This window comes from Bidens hawaiensis, unplaced genomic scaffold, assembly GCF_021521415.1.
Source record: "Bidens hawaiensis isolate Kalapana, Puna unplaced genomic scaffold, B.hawaiensis_p1.1 tig00023057_1, whole genome shotgun sequence".
Classification (NCBI taxonomy): Eukaryota; Viridiplantae; Streptophyta; class Magnoliopsida; order Asterales; family Asteraceae; genus Bidens; species Bidens hawaiensis.
The window spans coordinates 217,377-238,299 of NW_027493610.1; the positions used below are offsets into that span (position 1 = coordinate 217,377).

Consider the following 20,923-nt stretch of genomic DNA (forward strand, 5'->3'; position numbering starts at 1 on the left):
CAGGGAACATAAGGTTTTCATGAGGCTGATCTTGAGCTGCCATCCAAGTACGAATACCTTCGTTTAAGAGAATATTTTTGGTGTAGAAAGTCTCAAATTCAGAATCTTCCGTCGCACGAATTTCTTGAGAAACAAAGTCATAGGCTCGTAGGTTCAAGGCCAGACCGACTACTCCAAGAGCACTCATCCATAAACCAGTTATTGGTACAAATAACATAAAAAAAATGTAACCAACGTTTATTGGAAAAAGCAACTCCAAAGATTTGGGACCAAAAGCGATTAGCAATGACCATTGAATAAGTTTCTTCAGCTTGAGTTGGGTTAAAAGCACGGAATGTGCGCCATCACCATTTTCAAATAAAGTATTTTCTACGGTAGCACCATGAATAGCGCATAGCAAAGCAGCGCCCAATGCACCGGCAACTCCCATCAATGACTCGTTGATTATTGATTCAGGAGCAACAACTCACATCATATCTAAATCTCATGTAGCTATAGACTATGGTTAATCGTCCAACTTTATATCTCGGTTTAGGAAAAAAAAAAGGCAATGCTCAATGTATGATGCTTGACATTTCCAACATCGTGCTTTCACACTCTCATCACACACTTACGCTAAACTATAGGAGTGACAATCTATAAACGAACCCGACAACAAACTCGAAACCTGAATATTTCAGGACGGGTAATGGGACACGTGTATATATTTTCACAGGTATGATACGAATATGATATTAAAAAATATACACACCTTAGCCAAATGATGCATGTAAATATTTTCTATCTAGTTATTCTTAAATAATAAAATAATCTTCTAGTTATTATTTCCATAATTTTTTAGTTTCAAACACACATATAGTTTTTCATTTGTTATAACATTATTATCAAATCAATGATAACCCATTTATTTTGATATATTCATACACTTCTCATAAAAAGTCTTCTTTTCACTATATATCCATGTATACATACATATAGGCATCACAGAAAGCTTTGTTTGAATAACTTATATTTATTGTTTGATAATAACATTAACTATTTTTTACATCATTGGTTCAAATGTCACAATTAAAGTTCACAAAATATGCCAACAACCATTAGTGTTCTTAATAAAAATTCCCTTGCAAAGACCCTTACACAAGAAAAACAATTATGAATGTGATCATGCTGTTAATTACGATCATTATGGATTCATATTACATGAAAAATCCAGTATTTTAATTTAGGTAATTATTCATTAAAATATATATATATATATATATATATATATATATATATATATATATATATGACATAATCCATTCTACTCTATAACCAACCCACAGTGTTCAATCACCGGTAAGGCGAGTTAGAACCTTGCATTTTCATAAGACTTGAGTACGCTCCACCGCGAACAGAAAGTAGATCTGAATGGGACCCTTGTTCCGCCACCTTACCATCTTGAATCACTGCAATAGAGTCTGAGTTTTGTATGGTGGAAAGACGGTGAGCCACCACAATGCATGTCCTCCCATTCATCATCTTCTCTAATGCTTCTTGAACCAGACTCTCTGAAACCGTATCAAGGGCACTTGTTGCCTCATCTAGCAGTAGGATACTAGGGTCTTTGAGCATTGCACGAGCCAATGCTATTCTTTGTTTTTGACCGCCTGATAGTTGCACTCCCCTTTCTCCGCAGTATGTCTCATAACCATCTTTCATTCCACTGTCAAAAAGTTGTATAATATGGTTAAGTTATGACAAGTAGCATTAATAAACAAGGAAGTTAAATACGGAATGTGTCATGAAACAGAACCATATAAGTATCAATTCCACTAGATCACAAAATTTTGCTATTTGGTTCCTTATAAAACAAAGATACATAAACTGTTAAACCCCTGGATTTGTTTAAATTAATCATCTTGATTCCCTTGAGTAATTTAGGGTATATTACTGAATTGTATAAAGTTAATTAATTGGAAAAACAAAACAAGCAATTAACACCAAGTTGAAAGGGTATTTATTAGGGTTGGCCGGTTGAATAGATTATTATTTTTATGAATTTACACCTAGTATTTAGGGGTGTTATGGTCTAACTCTTTTTTTTTTTTTTTTGTGGAAAATTTGTCAAAATGGGACTCATTTGTAAACTTTAGTGACTAGGTGTTATCCTTTGATGAGGATATGAACTAAATATATATATAGTGAAGTTTTGTACCTTATGAATTCATGAGCATTGGCTTTCATTGCAGCCTTCCTGATCTCAGATTCTGTAGCACTTGGTTTCCCATAAGCAATGTTTTCGTAAATGGTGCCAGCAAAGAGGGTTGGTTCTTGACTCACTAACGCAATATGCAACCTCAAACTTCGTAAGTTATAGTCTTTAATATCTCGCTCATCAATAAAGACTGCACCTTTTAAGGGGTCGTAAAACCTTTCAATCAACCCTATGATAGTAGACTTACCCGATCCACTAGGGCCAACAAGTGCCATTGAAGTCCCTTGTCTTATTTTAAGATTTAGTCCTTTAAACACCATTTGATCCGGTCTAGACGGATACGCAAAGAACACATTTTTCAACTCTACACGGCCACGGATGCTGCCTTTGATAAGATCACGACCCCATGAAGTATCCGGATCGATTTCACTTCTCTTGTCAAGAATTGCAAAAACTAAACCAACTGCGTTGCTTCCTCTTGAAATATCTTTGGTCATGCTCCCGGCATCGGCTATTGTGTATGCTGTGAACAATAATAATAGAAATGCTTGAAATAGCCTCTCTGGAGCTATATCACCTTGTGTCAATAACCTACCACCATACCAATATGCCAATGCTGTTGATGCTGCTGCTAGAAACTGGGAACTAAATAGACCAATACCCGAGAAATAAGATTGTCTGATGCTTTCCTTCCTAGGACCTTCTAAGGTATCCTTGAACAACCCAACTATTCGTTTTTGAGACGAGAATGCGGTTATTGTTCTATGGTTAATAACAGCTTCACTCGCTAACTGACTACCTTCCTTTTGTGCCTTTTGAGATTTTTCAGATAAACTTTTCATTAGAACACTTCTAGCATAGAAACTACCAATGAGAAGAGGTTGTGCAGCCATCAACACTAAAGCTAGCCTCCATGAGAGTATTAGTCCTAGCGTGTAAGCGAAAAATGCCCCGAAAAACGCTTGTGTTAGTAAAGATAAACGGTCTCCAACGAGTGAACGAACCATGTTAGCTTTGTTAGGATTAAACTCACACACGAAACCGAACACACACACGAAAGCAGTAAACGAACACGAGGATTTAACGTGGTTCGGTCTAAACTGACCTACGTCCACGGGTGGCAACTAGGTATATCTTTATTGAGTGACCAATATTACAAGTACATAATGTTGTTTATATAGAGACTGAACTAGGGTTAGTAAATTATTATGCAAGAAATCTAAACCGGGCCGGGCTTGGGCCCGACCGCCCACACCCGTCTCCTCTTTTGACTTCATATAATAAACCGGGCCAACAAGGCCTACGAACCCAACAATCTCCCACTCGGAGGCCTTGAGTACTCTCGTCTGCACTCCTGATTGTACTTCTGTAATCTGAACATTAAACTTCTTCTAGTTGCCACCGCCTTCTCATCAATTAACCTGAAGGCCCGTTGAAGCTCCCCGGAGCTCCAATACGTCAGTCATGGCTGAAACTGCCCCTGACCCGTTCTCTGTCCCTACCGGCTCCCACTGTAACGAACTACCGGATCCTGAGATAACCTGAGAACAAACACTCTCCATATTCAGCAAGTAATTCATTGGAGAGACTTTTACAGCTGGAATACTGGTTTTCTTAATCCACTGTCGACCTGGAACTGTAACTGAAACACGACCTGTGCTCCCACTGTCACGATGTCCCCCAACTGATTTAACCTTCCTAGCTCGTTCATCCTGAATCTTCACTTTGGCTCTGGGTTTGTTACTTGCAAAACGAATCTTCTTCTGCCCACGAGATTCTGTGAACCGGACTTTGTCTTTCACCAAAACTGGATCCACTCCTTTCGGTGACATATCGACCATATACAACGAACCCATTTTCTTGCCACGAGCAACCACGAGATTCCCTTTGACTACTTTCCACTGCCCATTCCCGAACTTAACATCGTGCCCTTGGTCATCCAACTACCCAACTGAAATCAAACGTTTCTTCAAACTTGGAATAACCCTCACGTCTTTCAAAGTCCAAGAAGTACCGGCTGAAGTTATCAAATCAACGTCTCCCATACCCGTAACCTCTAAAATATCATCATTCGCTAGTCGAACCTTTCCAAAATCCCCAAATTTAAGATTCTTCATCGTTTCACTACAGTGAGTGGCATGAAACGATGCACCAGAATCCATCACCCAAGCATCAACGCTACTCTCAACACTACAAACCAAAGCCTCATCACTACTGATCCAGTCATCTGTGTCGTCTTCTGTAACGTTCACCTCTTTCTTACCATTCGGACACTGATTCCTGAAGTGTCCTTTCTCTTTACAACCCCAACATTCAATATCCTTACGAGTCTTAGACTGACTCCTCTTCCTGCTCCCACTGCCTCGCTGTTTTCCCCTACCTCTACCTTCTGTGACTAGCATATTGCCTGATGATTCACCTGAACTTCTGCGTCTTGAATCTTCTCCCAGAATCAGATCTCGAATCCCATCGAAAGTAATATTTGTAGACGAACTACAAACTGCAGTCACTGTTTGCGACCAACTGTCGGGCAAAGAGGATAATAACAAGAGACCTTGAACTTCATCATCAAACTTAATGTCAACTGACACTAAGCGGGACAAGATCGAATTAAGATTATTGATATGAGTTGTAACTGACCCACCCTCTTTCATTCTTGTTGTCACTAGCTCTCGGATAAGATAGACTTTATTCGCTGCCGAAGGCTTCTCATACATGTTGGATAGTGCCTCCATCATACCACGGGCTGTGGTTTCTTTCATGATGTTAAACGCCACATCTTCCGACAACGACAAAGTAATACAAGCCCTAGCTTTCTTGTCTAACTTCTTCTAATCTGCTTCTGACAACTTTTCTGGTTTTTCATCCTCAAACACTACATCCAAGTCTTTCTGACAAAGTAGTGCCTCAATCTGCATCTTCCACCAACCGAACTTCTGTCCGTCAAACTTCTGTATCGAAACTTTTCCGTCTTCTGCCATAACAATGACTAAAACGAAAAACTGGATAAAAAAAACAGAGACAGACACAGCAACACGAGCCTGAACTTAACGATTGTTCTACTGAACTCTGTTAAAAAATCAACCTATTTTAAACGTGCAGCGGAATAACGAACTGTAAATCAGAAAACAGAAACTTTAACCGAAACGATAAAACCTGACAAACGCGGTTGGCACTGGTTCTCCGTTTCTTTAACGCTTCTTCTGACTTAAAACTGTTCTTCAATGAAAATAGGAATCGATTCAACTGTTCTTAGCTCGTACTTTGCTAAACCGAAACTAAATAACTCATGCACCTAATCCCAAAAAAAAATTGCCCAAGGATTATTGCACCACAAAATAGGCTACTGCCTTTTTCAGCCAATAAAAAAGGTCAAGCCCCTTTCTTTGTCTTCTTCCTCAAAACTAACCGAACCAAAAGGAATAAACAAATCCTTTTCTTTCTTTACTTTTTGAATGATGCACAAATTCAATATTATTTAATTGATGGTCACAGCATGCAAACTGACGATGTAGCTAAATTGATTTTTAAATCACAAGTCTTCAACCGTCTCCTGCTAAAACGCACCTACGATTTAGCCTCTTGATCTGGTTCTTTGATTCTTATCTCAAATCCTAACTACTGATAACGTGCTTGACTGAACCCTCGTCGTTATCGTCGAGCTGGGTTAGCGGCGAAACAACAACGCGGTAAACCCTAATGACGATCGGAAACCGTAGCGACTGCGGAACCCTAGCGCAGTAGGGTGGCGGCGGCGGAAGGTTTGGGGGCGACTCGGCTGGTTCCCGTGTTCTTCGTGTGATCCCAACCTAAGCTCTAGATACCACTTGTTAGGATTAAACTCACACACGAAACCGAACACACACACGAAAGCAGTAAACGAACACGAGGATTTAACGTGGTTCGGTCTAAACTGACCTACGTCCACGGGTGGCAACTAGGTATATCTTTATTGAGTGACCAATATTACAAGTACATAATGTTGTTTATATAGAGACTGAACTAGGGTTAGTAAATTATTATGCAAGAAATCTAAACCGGGCCGGGCTTGGGCCCGACCGCCCACACCCGTCTCCTCTTTTGACTTCATATAATAAACCGGGCCAACAAGGCCTACGAACCCAACAAGCTTCGGTTGACAAACGCGCGCAAATGGCTGCACTAGTGTTCTCGTCTTGATCAAACCACCCAATCTCAAAAGTTAATAGTTTTTCAAGTAGCATTTCTCTTATTCTTCTGGTTAACTTTTCTCCCATTACTACTAGTGAAGAAATTGAACACTCCAAGTGCCAAGAACACAAATGAGTAGATTCTTGCGTGGCTCACAATGGTGGATTTATCAGGCCTGAAGTAAACATTGATCATTGCACCTACACAATACGCATTGATGGGTTGGACCGCACCTGAACCTACAGCCCCTATGCACCCAAACAAAGCTTTTTTCCATTCGGGTGCATTCATTTCCAGTAGCCTGAACTGTGAAGGGGCCAGGTAAGATCGTTTGTTTGAATAATAATCTTCGTCTTCACTGTCATATGAGGGATCATATTGGACAGAATAAGGTGCACTTAAAGAGAATGCTGGACTGAATGGGTTTAGAGACGGGGTGCCTGGTGCACTTGATCTAGTACTTGCTGGACTCGGTGCAACCATGTGTCTATGATGAGCCTGATGGCTAGGGTGAGGGCTAGACCTCTCAATGACTTGATTTTCTGGAGCGGATTGCTGTAACTGCACCATTTTGGAGTACTCCTTGTTCATTTGCATTAGCTGATCATGTGAACCGGATTCGATAACTTTCCCTGACTGAAGGACGTAAATCAGATTAGCCTTCCTGATTGTGGAAAGGCGATGCGCGATTGTTATAGTAGTCCTCCCAACTGATGCTTGATCTATAGCCTATTGCACAATTCTTTCGGATTGTGTGTCAAGTGCACTTGTAGCTTCATCAAGTAGCAAAATTTTGGGATCTCTTATTAGAGCACGTGCGATTGCAATTCGCTGCTTTTGCCCACCTGATAGTTGAAATCCAAATTGTCCAACCTGTAAAGATAAGTATGCAAGATGATATTAATGAGCAGATGATCCTAGAGTTGGTATTTAGTTTTATTTCAATTTCTGTTGAGATTCCTCTTTGTTTATTTTCTTACTTCTGCTCTAGATCAGATCTTATTGCAGTTTGAACCACAAGAATAAGATAATTATTTGTCAGTTTAATGCCAAACAGTACTTGTAAATATGACTTACATTGGTTTCATATCCGTCTGGCAACTTAACGATGAAATCATGCGCATTTGCACCCTTAGCTGCAGCTACAACATCATCCATGGATGCTCCTTCTTTCCCAAACAAAATATTCTCTTTGATAGATGGTGCGAATAGAATTGGCTCTTGATTAACCAAACCCATTTGAGATCTTAGCCATTTGAGATGAAGTTTCTTTATCTTGTATCCATCCAAAACAATTTCACCCTCTTGTGGATCATAAAATCGTTGGATTAACGACACAACGGTTGATTTCCCGAACCACTGCCTCCAACCAGACCGACAGTTTTACCAGCCGGTACTCGTAGATTCAAGCCTTGTAGAATTGTAGTATCTGGCCTTGATGGGTAGCTAAAATAGACCCCCTTGAACTCGATTTCTCCTCTTACATATGATAGCGCCTTGCCTTTCCTATCTTCAGAATCTATAGTTGGATTTCTGTTGATCATTTCATTGATTCTAGTAGCAGCCCCTTGTGATTCCGTTATGGCAGTAAGGTTTGGAAGTGCTGTCAAGATGTTCCTACAAGATTCGAAAAACATATGAGCCGGATCTACACGTGAATTAATATAGAAAACCGTGATTAAACACCATTTACTTGCTTTTCTTCTACATCATACACCATGTATGAGATTTGAAAAAACTGAAACGATATTAGTGAATTATATATTTATATAATGAGATTATATTAGTGAATTATATATTATCTGTATTGAATAACTGAAAAACAAATATATTTATATAATGAGATTACAATGAAAAAAAAGGATAGTTATAAATCTAACTAACTAATAATAAAACGCTAATGACAATCCTAGTGATATATAAAATGCACACTCTACTGTGACATTTGCTCTGCTTTTGGAATCACCTTTCAAGGATTAAATGATGCATTTAAGGAGGAAGTACTTTATGGAGATAATGGTAATGCTCGGTACAAGGCATACGGGTGATTGGATGTACAAGTATGAGTTGTTTTCTTATAGTGATTGCCTTTATGTTTACCCGAGTGGTCGTGTTTGGCTATGTTGCCTTATTAATTTAAGTCATGAGCTTCGTTTAAGTGACTAGGTTATCTTGTTTCCTTATGGTTTTTTTAGCATTTCTTCTCCATGGACCATATTTCTAAGCCTACTTTTCTCAAAAGGATATTTTAACTAGAGATAGAATCATAACTAGCAAACTTAAAAATAAATGACAATTCAAATAATCACAAGTATATATAACAGAGGGTTAGGTTATAATAAGAAGTATACTTTTTGTAGGAAGGATAAGAAGTAATCTTTTCCATTGATTTTGAATATGGAGGGTTGAGATTAGTTTAGGGGAAAATCAAATGTAAACACAAGGTAAAGGGCATAAAAGGAATAACACATTTGTTGACTTTCTCTCTCCACATGCAAGGCACATGCCAAATTCCCCCATCATTTTTAAACGTCCATAACCTTTTTTTACGACGTTTTTATTGAAAAACAAATTCACCATAATAACGAGTGTCTTTTTATCTTTTATACGAGTACCATATTGTAATATAAAAATTAAAAAAAAATTAGTGGGTTTTTTACAAATTGTGTTTTACCGAATTGTGCTTTACAAAATTGCGTTATACAATAGTATTTTTCATTGTGTTTTTTTTTCATTGTGTTATTTACATTGTGTCATACAATTGTGTTTTTTATTGTGTTTTTTTTTTCATAGTGTATTTTTCCATTGTGTTTTTTTCATTGTGTTTTTCATAGTGTTTTTCATTGTGTTTTTTCAGACTTTTCCGGTGAGGTGGTGGCGGTGGGTGACGGTTGTGGTGGCGGTGGGCGGTGGAGTGGTGGTGGTTGTAAGAGATGAGTGAAGATGTAATTGGGTTTTATGTAAGTGAGTTTTTGAAATTAAAGTAAGTGTGTTTTAAGATTAAAGTAAGTGGGTTTTGAGATTAAAGTATTAGACTAAAATACCCTCTTTCCTAGTATTCTTAAGAAAATCAAACTTCTTAGAACCTAACCCATATAATAGATTATAAACTCAGCTAAAGAGTATGAAAGTAAATAACTTACAATCCTCCCATGAGCACATTGAATCCCGCCACGAAAATATCTCCACCCTTTTCGCCATGTTTAGTGACAAGAAGAGATCCAACCCAAGCCTGAAAAGCCCAACTAACATATATGGTTCCCATGCTTCCTAGCATTAGTCCTCTAGCCAAACCTTGTTTGATTCCTAATTCCATGGTTATTTGAAGGGCATTGCTGAACTTTTCAAGTGTTTGATTCTCTCCAACATAAGAATAAACAGTTCTTATGGATGAAATTGCTTGTTCTGCAATACTACCTGCAGTGCCATATGACGTAACCATCTCCATTGCTACATCCATCATGTATTTACCAAGTCCGAGAGCTGGAACAAGAAACATGACGGAGAATGGAAGAGCCGCCAATGTAAGCCGCCATGAGAGAACGAATGCGAACACGTGGCAGAAGAAAAAGGATGACCAGTAGGCAACACAATTCGGTATCTATATTTACAAAACAATTGAACTCCAATTAGACAAACAAATAATAATACATTTATACATTCATACTTCAAGAAGTATATGACTACTTTATGGTTCATAAAAATAGGTAAGTTAATAAATTCATATCACTCTTATGAATTAGAGTATAAAGATAACCTTATAAGATTTTAAAGCATAATAAGTGCCCACTAGCAAGTGAGTAAATATGAGACACATTGAATGTAATAATCCAAAGTACAATCTATTGTTCAATGATAATCTATATTAATAATGTGACTAATGGCACTCGTAACTACTGTGGTTTTCAAGGGCAGTCTCGCTCTAACAAAAAGAGTAACTCTGTTCTCCCCCTTTGAACAATTTACTAATATTTTTTTATTCCCGATTAGTAATGCTTCTACACACTTAAGTCTAAGCATATTATTTACAAAAATGTTTAAAATTGATCCTTATGATTTGTTGCACATTGTCAAGATGCTTGTTTATCAGTGATCATTTCTATTATGAAGGCATAATAAGTTAGGAAACCCAACCTTTTCGCCCATGGTGATTTGAATTGTGTTGGAATCAGCTGAGATAGTCGAAATAACTTGATATGTTGTAGATGATCCAGCTTCTTGAGTGTCAAAGAAACCGACGTCTTGTTTAAGGACCGATTTCAGGTACTCTAATCTCATTCGTGAAGTTTGTCTCTCTGTGGTCCTAGCCCAACATAGTCCTTCTGTAAACACAAACACAATCAGATATTCAAATAAAGCATGATGTAGCATAATCAATGTGGGAAAATGGTAACTCTTCGCCTCTTTCACCATATAAAAATTGTTGGAATTACGTATGCCCGAGACACATACTTATACTAATGTGGCTAACTGTGTTTGATCCAAGTCGGGTCATACCCAATAACAAGCTAGACAACACCAAATGTATTCTTTTATGATTTGATCATTTAAACGAATACCGAACACTAAGTGTTTAGAGAATTGGTTTTCTAAACAAACACACTTGATAATTTAAATAAATTATCTGGATAATTTATTTATATAAATTAATTATTTAATTGGTTAAATAATTAAGATAGCATGTATGTTTTATAAAATTAGTTTTATAAAATAAATGGAGATGGTTTTAAATGGTTAAAACAAAATAAGAAACAAAAAAAAAAAAAAAAAAAAAAAAAAAAAAAAAAGGAAAGAAAAGGGAGCCGTCCACCCCATGTGGGTGGAAGGTTTTGGCCCAATCAAATCCTTTTGGTCCATGTGAAGCTCTTTATGAATCTCCACATCCAAGACATGCAACTAATCTTTCATTTTTGAATTTTCAAGTGAATAATCAAGTTCACATTCTCTCTCTCTTTCTCTAAAAACCCACGGCCAAAGTGGGCAGATTTTAGGGGTTTTGTTGAGCTTGTTTAAGTGTTCTAATCCTAGCAATCAAGTTGGGGTTGTCACAAAAAGCTTGGGGTATTACTATCTTGAGGTCTTCTACTTTGGAGGCTTGCCATTGAACCACCATCCCCTTCAACAACCTACATCTTCTTATAAGGTATAAGGAGGTACTTTTACATTTCATAAGTATATTGTTCTTGTAATATTGATCCTTGTTCATTGGGTTTTTAGTTTTAACATATTGGTATGTTCATAACAAGATTTAAAATCTAAGCTTCCGTTGCGTTTTCTAGTTAAATGTGGTTAACTTGACTTTGATAAACTTGTATAAAACCCAACAATGGCATCAAGAGCCGGTTACAAGGACTTATGCTTCTTTTGTGTTCATAGATTTCGGGTTTTTCATGGGTGAAAAAGGGGTCCGAAATTTTGGTGGATTTTACCCCTCATGGTTTTGTAAGATCTTGACATGCATGCAAAGATCTTAGGAAACCATTACTAACATTTGGATGTTGAAAATATCAAAATTGCAAAAATTTTGGGGGGGGGGGGTTGAGCCGTAGCCTTCTTTGGGGGGGGGGGGCTGCCCTTTTTTTTTTTTTTTTTTGATGTATTTAGGCATTGGTTGCTTAGGTTGCATGCTTAGAACATTTGGTATGTTTGATTGTGTCATAACCGAAACCTAGACCTTGGATGTGTTGATTGTTGTTTGTGTATGTTGATTATGTTTATTATTCAATATGGTTGTAATAATTCATAATCTTAGGCTTGTGTAATTTATTTATTCATAAATTGGTTTGTAATAAATAGATTAGTTGCATTTCTTTTTTTTAGAAAAATATGTATTAGGATACATTTTGTAAAAATTGAAGATGCAAGAATTGGTGGATTTGGGCCTTGGACCGAAATTTTGGGCTTGTTGGGCCTCACCGGCCCATCATGGGATTCAAGCCCATTAGGCCCATAAATTTCACTCTTGGGCCCAAGAAGACTTTTGGAAGTTTGGAGCCCATTTACAAGCCCAACAAGAACACAACAACTTGGAAAGGATACTTGAAGCATTTGGATGCAAGATCAAGTGGGAGTCAACATTCCATCCTTGTGTCATGTTTTGTCCCTTAGGTGTGACTTATGACCTATACTTGTTTCGGCTAACAAGTATGGTCAAACTTAGCGGTTCTCGGTTATGACTATATTTTGCATGTATGCTTGGTTGTTTGTTTTACTTTATGTAATGTGTGGTTGATAGATATTAGGATATCCAAACCGTCACATAGGAACGACAACAAGCATAAAACGGGTTCTAATATATATTTGGTAATATCGCGTCAATTAGTTTAATTAAATGGATTTATTAAAACTAAGCGATTACTCACATATAATAAAATTGGTTTTATTATAACTAGAACCTTGAAAATTGGTTTTCAAAATCGCCATATTACTAAATGCATGTTAGGATATGGCATAATGTTTTTCAAACTAGAATATTGGAAAACTTAAAAAATCCCTTTTTCATAATTACCATGGAAGCAAGTCTAACACCATCCTTTTGTAAGACACTTAACGTATTAGGGAACTTTAAATGGGATAAAGGTCACCTAACCATTTTGAGCAAACTAATATACTTAGGGTAATATTAACATATTTGTGGGATAAAGGTCACCTAACCACTTGTATGTTAATCTTACATGTTTATACAAGTAGGACGACTTGAATTGGAAACCATGTGATAAAGGTCACCTAAGCATGGGGTCCAATGGTGTTGATGGGATAAACATGCCAACACGAAATAAGGATTTCGAATGGTCCCATACCTCTAGAAGTTGCAAAGGGTTGCAATTGTCAAGGATGACTACCTTGTTAAATCAAATAACGGGATAAAGGTCACCTAACCGAAATTTGATTTATCGTTGGATTCTAGAATTTAATTATTATTTTAAAAATTTGGAATAAAAGGGTATTAATAATTAAATTGTTTATAATACTAAAATAGAACTTTGTTAAATTTTGTAGATGGCCGCTAACAATGCAAACACCTCTACCCATAACACCCGTAACCTATCCTTAAGAACCATCCTTGAAAAGGATCGTCTAAACCATAATAACTTTATGGATTGGTATCGCAACTTGAGAATAGTTCTCAAGCAAGAAGAGATATCATATGTCTTAGACGATCCCATTCCCGACGAGCCTAACGTGGAAGATGAGGAGGCTTATTACGATTGGGTCAAGTACACCAAAGATTCGGTGCAAGCCTCTTGCCTCATGTTGGGAACTATGATTCCCGAAATCCAAAAGGATTTCGAGCATCATGGGGCATACGACATGATAACTCAATTGAAGGAAATGTTCCTTCAACAAGCTAGAGCGGAACGTTTCGAAACGGTTCGAGCGTTTCATGCATGTCGTATGGAGGAAACCCAAAGCGTCTCATCTTATGTCCTAAAGATGAAAAGCTACATTGAAAAACTTCGTAGGTTGAATTGTCCCGTCTCTAATGAGTTGGCTACGGATTTGATCCTCAACTCTTTGACCAAAAGGTTTGAAACCTTTGTCATGAACTATAACATGAATGGGTGGGACAAAAGCATTGGAGAGCTTCACGCAATGCTAAGAACGGCCGAAGCGGGAATGGGTAAAAGGGTTTTACCCGTTCTAACAATCAATGAAGGCAAAAAGGGACATAACTCCAAACCCAAAGCAAGTGTTGCTAAGGGCAAGGGCCACGTCCAAGGAAAGGGAAAGAGGAAAGCCATTACGCCCTACAAACCGAAGGAAAAGAAGCAAAAGGTTGCGACGCAAGATCCATGCTTTGAGTGTGGAGAGATAGGTCATTGGAAAAGAAATTGTCCGACCTATCTCAAAGCGTTAAAAGATAAGAGGGATGCGGAGCAAACCTCAGGTACTATCTTTACTATATATGTTGAACTAAATGTTATTTCTTCAAATACATGGGTACTTGATACCGGATGTGGAACTCACATTTGCAATTTGTTGCAGGGGTTCAAAAGAAATAAACAACTCAACAAAGGGGACATTAGTCTCTTTATGGGCAATGGAGCAAGAGTTGAAGTCCAAGCTCAAGGAGACTACTTGTTAAAGCTTCCAAGTGGTTTGGAAGTAATTTTGAAGAATGTTTTGTATGCTCCTAAGTTAAGGAGAAACATTATTTCCGTGTCCCTTTTGAAACAATGTGGCTTTGATTTTAAATTTATGGATTATGATATTCATGTTTTGATGAATGGCATATTTTATTTTAAAGCTATACCCATGAATGGTATATATGAAATAGATCAAAGTGGTATGTCACATAGTAGTTCAATGTATAATGTCAACACCAAGAAACTCAAGAAGGACTTGGGTGATCCCTATCTTTGGCATTGTCGCCTTGGACATATAAGCAAGAATCGCATGCAAACTCTTCGCAAGAGTGGTATTCTAGAAACCAATGAGTTTGATTCATTTGATGTATGTGAATCTTGTTTACAAGGCAAAATGACAAAGCAACCCTTTAATAAGACTTTTGAAAGGTCAAAAGAATTATTGGGTATCATACATTCGGATGTATGTGGTCCTTTTAGACCAATGACTAGGAATGGTGAAAGATACTTCATTACCTTTATTGACGATTATAGTCGATATGGTTATGTGTACTTAATGAAACACAAAGATGAAGCTTTTGAAATGTTCAAAGACTTCAAAACTGAAGTAGAAAGACAACTTAAGACAACAATCAAAGTACTTCGTAGTGATAGAGGAGGTGAATACCTAAGTGGTGTTTTTCAAGATCATCTTAAGAGTTGTGGAATTATTTCACAACTTACTCCACCTGGAACACCACAACATAATGGTGTGTCTGAAAGGAGAAATCGTACCCTATTAGATATGGTTCGATCGATGATGGCTAGAAGCACTTTACCTCTATCATTTTGGGGCTATGCTTTACTTTCCGCTGTTCGCATATTGAATATGGCTCCAACCAAGAAAGTGGAGAAGACACCTTTCGAAATATGGCATGGAAAGGCTCCATCGCTATCATTCTTAAAAGTTTGGGGTTGTGAAACTTATGTAAAGCAATACACCCCAAACAAATTAGAAGTCCGATCCACTAAGTGTATCTTTATTGGTTACCCTAAAGATGATATAGGATATTACTTTTACGATCCTAGTGAGCAAAATGTTATTATTGCTCGAAAGGGTAAGTTCTTGGAAACTAAGTTCCTTAAGGAAGGAACTAATAGTAGAACAGTGAAATTTGATGAGGATCAAGAATCACAAGATGATACACAATTGGCTGATACTAGCACTCAACAAGAGGTTGTTGAAAGTGATCAAGTGGTTGATCAAAACACACAAAACGTTCGCAGATCTGGTAGAGTTAGCAATCCACCCGAAAGATATGGATTTTTTGTAGAAGGTTGCTACGTGGTAGATTCGGATGAACCAACCACATACCGTGGTGCAATGTCCAAGAATGATTGTGACAAATGGCTTGAAGCCATGAACGTTGAGATGCAATCCATGTATGACAACCAAGTTTGGGAATTGGTTGAACCACCACTTAACACCAAAACTGTTGGAAGTAAGTGGGTTTTCAAAAGAAAAACTGATATGCATGGAAACTTGGATACTTATAAAGCAAGACTTGTAGCTAAAGGTTTCACTCAAACTCAAGGGGTTGATTATGATGAAACTTTTTCGCCTGTAGCAATGCTAAAGTCTATTAGGATATTATTTGCCATAGCTGCACATTATGATTATGAAATTTGGCAAATGGATGTCAAGACCGCTTTCCTAAATGGATATCTTGAGGAAGATGTCTATATGGTTCAGCCTGAAGGTTTTGTCGATCCAAAACATCCTAATAAAGTATGCAAGTTAAAGAAATCAATCTATGGATTGAAACAAGCATCTAGAACTTGGAATCATCGTTTTGATGAAGAAATCAAAAATTTTGGTTTCATCAAGAACGCTGATGAGGCTTGTGTGTATAAAAAGGCTAGTGGGAGTATAATTACCTTCTTAGTATTGTATGTCGATGACATTCTACTATTTGGAAATGACATTCCAACCATGGAAAGCGTTAAGGCTTGGCTTGGAAGTAGATTTTCCATCAAGGATCTTGGTGAAGCTGCCTATATTTTGGGAATAAAGATCTATAGGGATAGGTCAAGGCGCTTGATAGGTTTGAACCAAAGTACATACATTGATAAAATCTTGAAAAGGTTCAAGATGGAAAACTCCAAGAAAGGTTTTGTACCTATTCAAAGAGGGACCATATTGAGTTCAGCTCAATGTCCAAGCTCAAAGGGTGAGCAAGACATGATGAAACAAATCCCATATGCTTCTGCTATAGGATCCATCATGTATGCGATGATATGTACTAGACCGGATGTGTCATGCGCTTTGAGCATGACAAGCAGATACCAACAGAATCCAGGAGACAGTCATTGGATGGCTGTTAAGAGCATATTGAAATACCTTAGGAGAACTAAGGATATGTTTCTGATATATGGATCTGGTGAGGAGGAACTCGCTATAAAAGGTTACACAGATGCGAGCTTCCAAACTGATCGAGATGATTCTCGATCACAATCTGGGTATGTGTTCACTCTTAATGGAGGAGCTGTCTCTTGGAAGAGCTCAAAACAGGAAGTGGTAGCATTGTCCACTACAGAATCAGAATACATCGCCGCTTCATTGGCAGCTCAAGAAGCTGCATGGTTGAAGAAATTCATTACTGATCTAGGGGTGGTCTCTTCCATTCAGGACCCCCTAGAAATCTTTTGTGACAACGAGGGTGCGATTGCACAAATCAAGGAACCTCGTTCGCACCAAAAGACAAGGCACATAGAGCGGAGATTCAACTACATAAGGGATGAAGTTGAAAAGGGAAAGATATGTATTCGCAAAGTTGGAACTGATCAAAATCTTGCGGACCCATTCACGAAGCTCCTAGAAAGACCGAAACATGAGCGTCATGCGAGTGGCTTAGGACTTCGATATTCTAGTAATTGGATTTGATCTATTTTGTATTAAAGTTTAAAAGACTTTTGTAATTTAACTCTTTTATATGATTATGGAATCTTGAGTTAAATTCTAATTTTGCATGTTTAATCCATGAATAAGTTATCTTATTCTAAAAGTCCGTAGTCGATCACATTTGTGGGAACAAATATGAAGCAAGACTATTATGAACTAGGATTGGTGGTTATTCATAAGGAATGAATATGGAGCATAGGTTTGCTGCCAAAGTTCATAGATATTTGTGGGATACAAATATTGGACTGACCCGCTCTCAATATTACTACATGGAGTCGATTGACTTGATCATTAGTAATCTTGAGTAAAGGAGAATTTCATATTATCCTTAGACCTGAGATGTATATTGGGTCTTGATTTTCACCGAGTATTATACTTTGACTCTCCCCTTCGCTATTCGTAAAAGATGGTACATAAGGATGAGCTCGGGTGGAGTATAAAGTGATAGTGAGAGGCGTATACAGTCAAGACGGAATTTGTTCCTCTTATGTGTTGAGAGTTTAGATGTCTAAGGCCTGATAAAGTTGAATTGTAAAGAGAATGATCACCTATGTCTCTTAGATCCAACATGACATCTAGCAACAAAGGGATATAATGATAGATTCACCTAAATCATATCAAGTAAGGGACTTGAAGGGATGATGTTATTGAATGGCACTTCGTCAAACACATTGGGGGTGGTGAACTGTTGTTAGGCGGTATTCACCACTTACATTAATTTTCTATGTATCTCGTGCAAGTGGGAGATTGTTGGAATTACGTATGCCCGAGACACATACTTATACTAATGTGGCTAACTGTGTTTGATCCAAGTCGGGTCATACCCAATAACAAGCTAGACAACACCAAATGTATTCTTTTATGATTTGATCATTTAAACGAATACCGAACACTAAGTGTTTAGAGAATTGGTTTTCTAAACAAACACACTTGATAATTTAAATAAATTATCTGGATAATTTATTTATATAAATTAATTATTTAATTGGTTAAATAATTAAGATAGCATGTATGTTTTATAAAATTAGTTTTATAAAATAAATGGAGATGGTTTTAAATGGTTAAAACAAAATAAGAAACAAAAAAAAAAAAAAAAAAAAAAAAAAAAAAAAAGGAAAGAAAAGGGAGCCGTCCACCCCATGTGGGTGGAAGGTTTTGGCCCAATCAAATCCTTTTGGTCCATGTGAAGCTCTTTATGAATCTCCACATCCAAGACATGCAACTAATCTTTCATTTTTGAATTTTCAAGTGAATAATCAAGTTCACATTCTCTCTCTCTTTCTCTAAAAACCCACGGCCAAAGTGGGCAGATTTTAGGGGTTTTGTTGAGCTTGTTTAAGTGTTCTAATCCTAGCAATCAAGTTGGGGTTGTCACAAAAAGCTTGGGGTATTACTATCTTGAGGTCTTCTACTTTGGAGGCTTGCCATTGAACCACCATCCCCTTCAACAACCTACATCTTCTTATAAGGTATAAGGAGGTACTTTTACATTTCATAAGTATATTGTTCTTGTAATATTGATCCTTGTTCATTGGGTTTTTAGTTTTAACATATTGGTATGTTCATAACAAGATTTAAAATCTAAGCTTCCGTTGCGTTTTCTAGTTAAATGTGGTTAACTTGACTTTGATAAACTTGTATAAAACCCAACAAAAATAACAAAAACTCGGACTGTATCTGGGATTATTGATCAAAATACATATGATGATAATTATACAGAAAATCTAAATATAAATATATCTTTTAATAATAATAGTAATAATAATAATAATAATAATAATCATTAACCTGATAATATATTATCTAGTATTTGGTTGAGGGTTACTTCTTTGTTCATTTTTATAATTTGCTTTTAATAGCTATGTTTACATTTGAATGTGAAAAGAGAAAAAGAGTATGTCGTATAGATTCAAAATAAACTTTTAATTACTTTCAGGAAACTCTTCGTCTTTTAGTTAGTCTGTTAAATAATGTTCTGGGGTTGGTGGGTAAAGGTCCTGGTTCCTGGGAGAAGTAAGAAATTTTGTGTTAAAAAAAAAATGTATCCTTTTTATTTGTCCTATTGAATCCAGTTAAGATAAAACACAATCAAAATCGACTCACTTACAACTTACAAGTACATGTGTTGAAATTGTCACATCTATCAAGAATCATTCAAGTAATGGTAGTGAACAAACTTACCAACAAAAGCAGATAATCCAACTAATATTGCAACATAGAGCAACCTGAGAGAATACTGCAGAAACAAAAAAATAAAAACAAAAAGTTATAGACTTAACAACAACACTAATGTAAACAAATGAATACAGAAATATGAAATGATCATGTTGTCATGAGTTACCTTATCAACAGTGGAACTAGAGACGCGAGTATCCATAATCGTTGATGACATCGCTAAGAACATACATCATTAACGGGATCTGCAACCCATCTCCGATGCTCCCTAACGTCCCGAAAAACATTAGAAACTTGTCGTAGCCTTTGGCATACCTGAAAAGACCATCTTTCTAATTATCTCCACCGGTTTCTTCCATTTTCAATGGATAAGTTTAGTTGTTTAACTTAAATTAAATGATCACCAGAATTTAAAAAGGATGTTAAATAATAAGCAAATATATGTAAGTTGCTAATAACGATGGTATCTCATTATGTCATGTTCAAAAATTAGTTAACGTAACAATTTAAAAATAATAATAAGAAGAAGAACAAATGTAACTGAAAATTACAATGGGCAATTTCTAACAAAATTATCGTTATATTTGATATCTGTGGTTATATCCAATAACGATGCTAATTACCCAATATATAACCGGTACGAGACTGGGATTGCCAAAATCTATCGGAAATAAATTTTGTTGTCATCCGGTAGTCTTATTAGAGATATGTGTTTGCTTGTCCTTTATATTTTGGAAAGTTGTGCTAAAACTCAAATTAAACCTTACCGTCTTATAAATCGCTACAAACAAAGTTTACCTTTATGAACATGAGTTTTTTTATCCTAAATAGATGTCTTCTTTATGATTGGGGTACGAAAAGTCCCAAAATTCATCGTCTCACATGTGGCTTCGGTTTTCAGTCTTACATCGTACATACCCTAGATTAACATACCTCTCTTAACACAAGTTACACAAAATTGAAATATAAAAAATGCGGTAGCTATTAAGCACAAAATAATAAAAATAAGTCTTTAATCTTAAAATTGGAACATTATGTAATGGCTTCCACTCTTACATTATATTTGGGAAAATCTGTTTTTTTTTTAAAGTTGACAAGTTCTTAAAATTTAAAACTAAGGTTTGGATCAAATTCAAATTAAGTTAGCAAGCTAACTGTGAGAATCAAGTAATGCATTTATATATGCAACGTAGTGTAATTATAGTGTAGTGTAATTACAAGAGTTTTTTTTTTTTACCAAAATAGCGTGAGAGGAAAAACTAATTACTAAAATAGTTTATTTAAAAAGTATTTACCAAAATGAGTATTATCCGTCCTTTCCAATGTGGTGTAGTAGTAGAGAGTTTGGGTTTC

The 20,923-nt window shown here is 36.7% G+C and overlaps 1 pseudogene across 1 annotated transcript; it reads right to left on the reverse strand.

Moving 5' to 3' along the window:
* Positions 1-1,332: 1,332 nt before the first annotated feature.
* Positions 1,333-19,929, reverse strand: LOC143566877 (putative multidrug resistance protein; annotated as a pseudogene). Its single transcript, XR_013141303.1, has 8 exons — positions 19,737-19,929; positions 19,577-19,631; positions 10,502-10,689; positions 9,511-9,968; positions 7,445-7,984; positions 6,324-7,240; positions 2,198-3,209; positions 1,333-1,705 (listed from the first exon to the last, which is right to left on the reverse strand). The product of XR_013141303.1 is annotated as a putative multidrug resistance protein (transcript).
* Positions 19,930-20,923: the final 994 nt, after the last annotated feature.